The 6000-nt window shown below is 46.1% G+C and overlaps 1 protein-coding gene across 5 annotated transcripts in view; it reads left to right on the top strand.

The window, feature by feature from the left end:
• Positions 1-3178: 3178 nt before the first annotated feature.
• Zfand6 (zinc finger AN1-type containing 6) overlaps positions 3179-6000 on the top strand; it is a 66068-nt gene continuing 63246 nt past the window's right edge. For 2 of the 5 annotated variants that reach the window (XM_051206670.1, XM_051206666.1), the window contains exon 1: positions 3180-3346. The gene's annotated coding sequence lies outside the window, so the exon portion shown is untranslated. Of the gene's footprint in view, positions 3347-3542; positions 3627-6000 lie in introns of those variants that run through there. The other 3 variants (XM_051206665.1, XM_051206668.1, XM_051206671.1) reach the window with 3 other exon arrangements.

Raw genomic sequence — 6000 nt, 5'->3', positions numbered from 1 at the left:
CAAACATCATCTTGAGTGAAAGCAGACACCTATCATGTTATGATTCCATTAGTAGTTACCTAGGGCTGGGGTGTGGGACAGATTTGGAAAGAAGGAAGATTATATTACTTTTTGTTGCTATGGCCAAACACATGACATGAACAGTTTAAGAAAAGATTTAATTTGACTCCGGGTTTCAAAGGGTTCAGTTCATGCTGTGTTGGACCTGTGCAATAGGGCCTAATGACTGACCTTCAGCTATTGTAGACGAAAACTAGAGAAAGGCATGAAGGGAGCTAGAGGGCAGGGTACCCTCGAGGACCTCCTCTCTCTTCCAGCTGGGTCCCTTCATCTAAAGGTTCCAGAACCTCTGAAACAGGTCAGATATCCACCTACAGATCTTACCTTCTACTTTGATGGGCTATAATCTCCAATCTCTCTTGCTCTACCTCAGTTGTACAAACTAAAACTCTACCTCACCTGACTCACTTCTCTTTCACTCCGCATTCCACGTGAGTAAAAACGCATCATCCTATCTGGAAATTCTGATGGCTCTACTTTTAAAATATATCCAGAGTTTGGCCTCTTCCTGTGACCTTCATTGTTGCCACCCTGGTATAAGTCACCATCATCTCTTACATGGAGTCAGACAGAATCTTCAGATTGAGGTTCTTGCTGCTAACATTGGTGTACTTGGGACTACTCTTAACGTAGAATTATCCCTTAAAATCTAAAGTGTTCCACGTTACTTTTCTGTCCAAAATCCTGTGCTGGTCCATTTAACTTACAGTAAGAACCAAGTATATCCAAAACCTCACAGGTTCACCTGATTCACAATTCCCTCATCCTCCATGGTCACAGCACCTACCAACACAAGCCTTTTTGATGTTCCTTGCGTGAGAATGGTGATTATCATTCTCACACACTGGAATCCTTCCCAGGACACTCTCACCACTCATAATTTTGTTCAAACTTCCTCTTCCCAAGAGGGCCTGTCCCAACTACTATGCTTGATGCCACAGCCTTCAAGCATCCAGTTAGATGGTTACCTTCTCCATCTAGGTCACCTTTTACCTTATAATTCACACCATGCAGGTGTTTGCTATTAGTTTTATTTGCATGCCCTCCATTAGAATTAACTCTGCAGAGGTGGGGAATCTTCCCTTCATTTACTGACAGTTTCCCAATGGGTAAAAACCGAGGACCTAGAAAGATTGGACATGGCTCAATGCAGTAAGTCAAAATGTGCTTGAGCAACAGTTTAAATTCCAGACACGATTCTACATTCTTTTCTTATAGTATTTCTACCCAATGGCCAGAAACAAGTGAACCCTGAAAGAATTCCAGGCTGCAGAATGGCTCCTGCCACTTGTAACATCTTCCAGCTATTAGGATCCACCCTTCCCTTCTCAGGTCTAAGAGGTTTTCATTTCCCACCAAAGAAAGTAACTACTCACGTTGGCCTTTTAGGCCTGCCATAATTGAACCAAAAAAAAAAAAAAAAAAAAAAAAAAAAAAAAAAAAAAAAAAACCAGCCCCCTGTCTCCACCATCTTCTTGTGCAAAATCCTCTTGGTGATTTAGCCCACTGGGAGGGGAGAGGATGGGGAAAGGAAGAGGAAGAGGAGTCTCTCCATAGCCCTGGTTTCTAGGAACTCCCTCTGTAGACCAGGCTGGCCTTTAAATCACAGAGATCCACCTGGTTCTGCCTCTCTATTGTTGGGATTAAAGGCATGAGTCACTACACCTGGCTTTAAAGACTTAGTTTCAAGTGTTTTAGTATTTTCGCAGTTGTGAGCCACTATGTGGATGCTGGGAACCCAATCCAGGTCCTCCACAAGAGCAATGCTCTTAACTGTTGAGCTCCAGCCCTAAATAGAAATTCTTAATGGAAGTTGAATGCTTCTCAAACACACCCCTAGAGTACCCTTAGTAGCTTGGTAAGGACCTTCAGTTCTGCTCTTATGTTCAGTAGGCTTAACTTTATTTATTTGGGGCTGAGTTTCACTAAGTAGCCCTGGCCGTCTTGGAATTTACTGGGTTCTCGAGGCTGACCTCGAACTCACAGAATCCCCAATGCTGGAATATTAAAGGCATGGGCCACCATGGCTAGCCAGGCTTAGCTTTAGCAGTTTATTTTCGAATACCCTGGTCCAGAAGCTTGTCTGTCACTGCACAAGAGCACTGTGTGTTTCTTTCATGCCCTTCAAGTCCTCAGAATTTTTCAAAGGTAACCTCTTCCTCGAAAAATTCTTCCTGACCTCCATCGTGTCCTCCACTCCAACTATCCTCTCATTCATTCTACAGGACCACAGAAAGCAGCCTAAACCACACATGCTCAGCTGTATCCCAATCCTGAGCCTGTGGGCCCTACTACTGTAAAAGTAGGGCAGAAACTTCAGGAAAATAGGTAAGGGGGTAATGACCAAAATAAGCATTTTAAAACACCAAAATTAACGCACAACCCCATGATTAACAAAATAACAGAATATCAAAATAAAGACAGGACTCTTGGCACTCCTGCTTGGCTAGGGAATCTCAGGAGAGCAGCTCTCAACATCACACTTGCTCCCCTAGACCCACAAGCCGGTGCAGGAATAGCTGAGACTGGAAATCCACGCTTCCGCAAAAGATAGGGGTCCGGAGGAGGGGCTTCCAGAGCGGGTGTGCTGGTGCGCACTGCACAAGACAACACACGCACGCCTCGCCTCCAGTCTCTCTCTCAGCAAGCCATGGCGCAGGGCAGGGCAGAGTTCAGACCTTGGACTTTAGTCTGGCCCACCAGGTTTCCTGGGGGCTGGAGCAATAAAAGCTCAAAATTTCCTCTCACGCAACGCAGGTGAACACCAGTTCAGAAGTGTGTAGCCACTCCCTGAGGGGCTGCAGAGTCCGGACCTACGTCATCGGACCCCCTAAGACTGCGCGGGGACACTCCCACCCTCGCGGCGCCAACCGGGAAAGCAAGGCCAGCCCGCAGACACTCCAGGAGGCAGGGGCGTGGCCGAGAAAGAGCAGCGCCTCTGTGGCACGCCCCTTCGATGCGTTGACCAATAGCGGCACTCTCTGAGCCTCAGCCCCGCCCCCACGCCGCCGCCGGCCCGCGGCCCCGCCCGGGCCGGTCATAATTAGGCAGCGGGCTGGGACTGCCGCGTCAGCGTGCGTAGCGAGCCAATCGCGGGCGCTTCCCGGAGGTCGCGTCACAGGCCGAGCAGCCAAACAGAAAAGTTTAATAAACAGCGGACGGAGGGCCGGCGGCGGCGGGCCGGAGCGAGTGGGGTATCGGCGGCCTCACCTGTCCTCACTCAGCGGCGGCGAGAGGCGGCGGCGGCGGCGGCGGCAGCGCGTCCGGCGGAGAGGGCCGCCGCCAGGTGAGGAGCGCGGACAGCGGCGGGCGCAGCCTCCGGGTGGCTTGGGAGCCGGAAGCGGCGGGCGGCGCAGCAGGTGGCCTCGCGGCGGCGAGCGGAGGGCGCGGTCCCGGCGGGGCGCGGTCCCGGGCTCCCCGGCCGCGCGCTGGGGTCGTGGTGGGCGCGACTGGGGCGGTTCAGAGCAGCTGCGGCCGGCCCAGCTGTATCCCTACGTCCTCTTTGTCGGCTGTGGCTGGGGAGGACTCAGATGGAGACTCCTTGATTCCAGTCTCTCTGCTCCTCGGTGAGCGTTGTCAAGTTTCTCACTGTTTGATGCGTAAACAAGCTCCGCGGTGTGTGGCGTCTGAAGTCAATTTAACTCTTATCAAAGCTCTGTGATTTGCCTTCATCATCCAGAGTTTGTCACCCGTGTGAGGGAGCTGGGGCCTTGGGGTCACCTCCAAGCCGTGCATGCTCAGTCGTCAGCACCTGGTGGCTCCGAAAAGACGAAATTTAACGCCACTTGGAAATGAGATTCGCAATTTATCTGTTCTCCTAATATAAAATGCCACGTAGTCTTTTGAGATTATTTATGTAGTATTTTATGACAGTTACTGTTTTATGTATTGTCTCCAGGCCTACTGGGGCGATTTTCTGATAAGCCAGTGAATTTAGACGTACAAAACAGGTTGTCTTGATTTTCTTCTTTTTTTTTTTTTTTTTTTTTTTTTTAAAGATGTAAGAGGTAAGACGCACCGATCGGAAAATAAGTTCAGGTTAGGTGTATTATTTTGACTGCAGCCATACTTTCCTGTGTTAAGTCAAAACTCACTAGACTTTAACTCTGTGCAGTCTAGTATATGTGAGTTATATCGCAAAATTTTAAAAATAATGGTTAGTGGCCAAGGAGCACATAACACGATGCACTATAAAAAGGGAAAACAATGAAAATTCTAGACTCCTCATCCCAAAGCAAGAACTAGACAAGCTTGTATGTACGCATTAATTTCTTATCTGGCCTACTCCAGTTTACGGTTTCTGACTGAGGTAAACATTCTAGACTTGTGCATTTTGTTTATCGTTCTCTGGCCTTTTAAAAAATAGCTTTGTCACATACTCATCTCTTCAAACCTTGTCATTTTAGGGTCCTCTCCCTTTGAACTTTTGACTGATAGTATATGGCTGTGGTTCATACATTTCATTGTTTATTAATGATGTGTTCATCTCTTAACCCCAGTGTTGCGATAGTGTTTCTTGTTTTGCTTCTGACAAATATACTCTGCGAACTTTTCTTGCAGCTGTAGTTGCACAAGTTGTCAAAAGTAAATACTGTAGATCCTAGGGGAAAGTTTTAGGCAATCAGGAGTAAAATAGAAATAAAGTAAGTGAAAACGCCAAGATTCTGCCTCCTTAATCAGGAAGACTCATTGTCCTCCAGGTTGGTTCCTAGTTGTTATATTTGCATGAGGAACTAAGATTCCTGTTAATCTCTTTACAGTGAATCCCTTCAAACAGATTGTGGCAAATCTGGCACTGTTTGGTACCCTTTCAGTGCAAAACTGGCAAGTTGGAGGAAACACTTGTTTTGTAAAGCCACCCTTTCTGTTCTCCACCACTCCTCCCCTCCTCGAAGCCTTTGGCAGATTATTGAGGAATCTTCGTTGCCTTAAAACACTCTTGCAAAAGAAACTTGTACTAAGCTTTCTCTACCTAGTTGGCAAGGCTTTGGTGGAGGGGAACATCTGCCACAGGGCAAAGCATTTAAGAGAAACATAGGACCCCAGCCAGTGTCACTCCACAACTTTTAAGGACATGTGCTTGTTACAGTAGGTATTTTAAGACTTGTCATCCACACACTGAAGTATTTTTTTAGGTTTAAGAATGCTCCAGGGTGGACTCCAAATTACAGAGCGGTATTTCCTGAATTTCTCAGGTAGGGTGTGTGTGTGTGTGTGTGTGTGTGTGTGTGTGTGTGTGTGTGTGTGTGTGTGTGTGTGTGTAAGTAACATGACTGTAGCTTTAAATGACTTGTTTTGTTAAAGGCATGAGAGAAGAGCTTCTTTTTTTTTTTTTTTTTTTTTTGTTTTGTTTTTGTTTTTAAGACAGGGTCTCACTGTGTATCCTAGAACTCTTTATGTTGACCAGGCTATCCAGGAACTCAAGAGATTCTCCCAGGCACTGCCTCTAGTGCTAAGATTAAAGGCATATGCCAGCAGTTTTAATGTTTGTAGCTTGCAAATGTTTTGTTTTTATAGGGTAATAGACTCTGCTTTTAAAATACAGTTTTGTATTTCATTATAATGGTAGTGGCAGAGAGTTTGGGGATTTCCCCCACAGCTTGAAAATGAATAGGCAGAAAAATCCCTCACAGATAAGAATTGTTAATTAACATTTTGTCAAGCATACCTTAGGTCTTTGTGTGTATTTATATCTCCTAAGTTATTACATGGTTTCTTTAGAGCTCAGTCTTGGTACAGATGCTGTCAAAGCATGTGAACATTTTAGAGTCTTTTATAACTATTGTTAAATTTTTCTTAAAAATTTTACCAACGTGTGTGAGTATGTGTTTTGCCACTGTAGTCCCAGCTAGTTCAGAGACTGAGAGGGGCAGGATTATGTGAGCATTTTAAGACTTCTAAATGTGGATAGGCTGGCTCCTTCAAAATGTCCTCCAAATT

This window comes from Phodopus roborovskii, unplaced genomic scaffold (genome assembly GCF_943737965.1).
Source record: "Phodopus roborovskii unplaced genomic scaffold, PHOROB, whole genome shotgun sequence".
Lineage (NCBI taxonomy): Eukaryota > Metazoa > Chordata > Mammalia > Rodentia > Cricetidae > Phodopus > Phodopus roborovskii.
The sequence above is the reverse complement of the archived record's forward strand: the minus strand, read 5'-3'. Positions and strand labels throughout refer to the sequence as shown.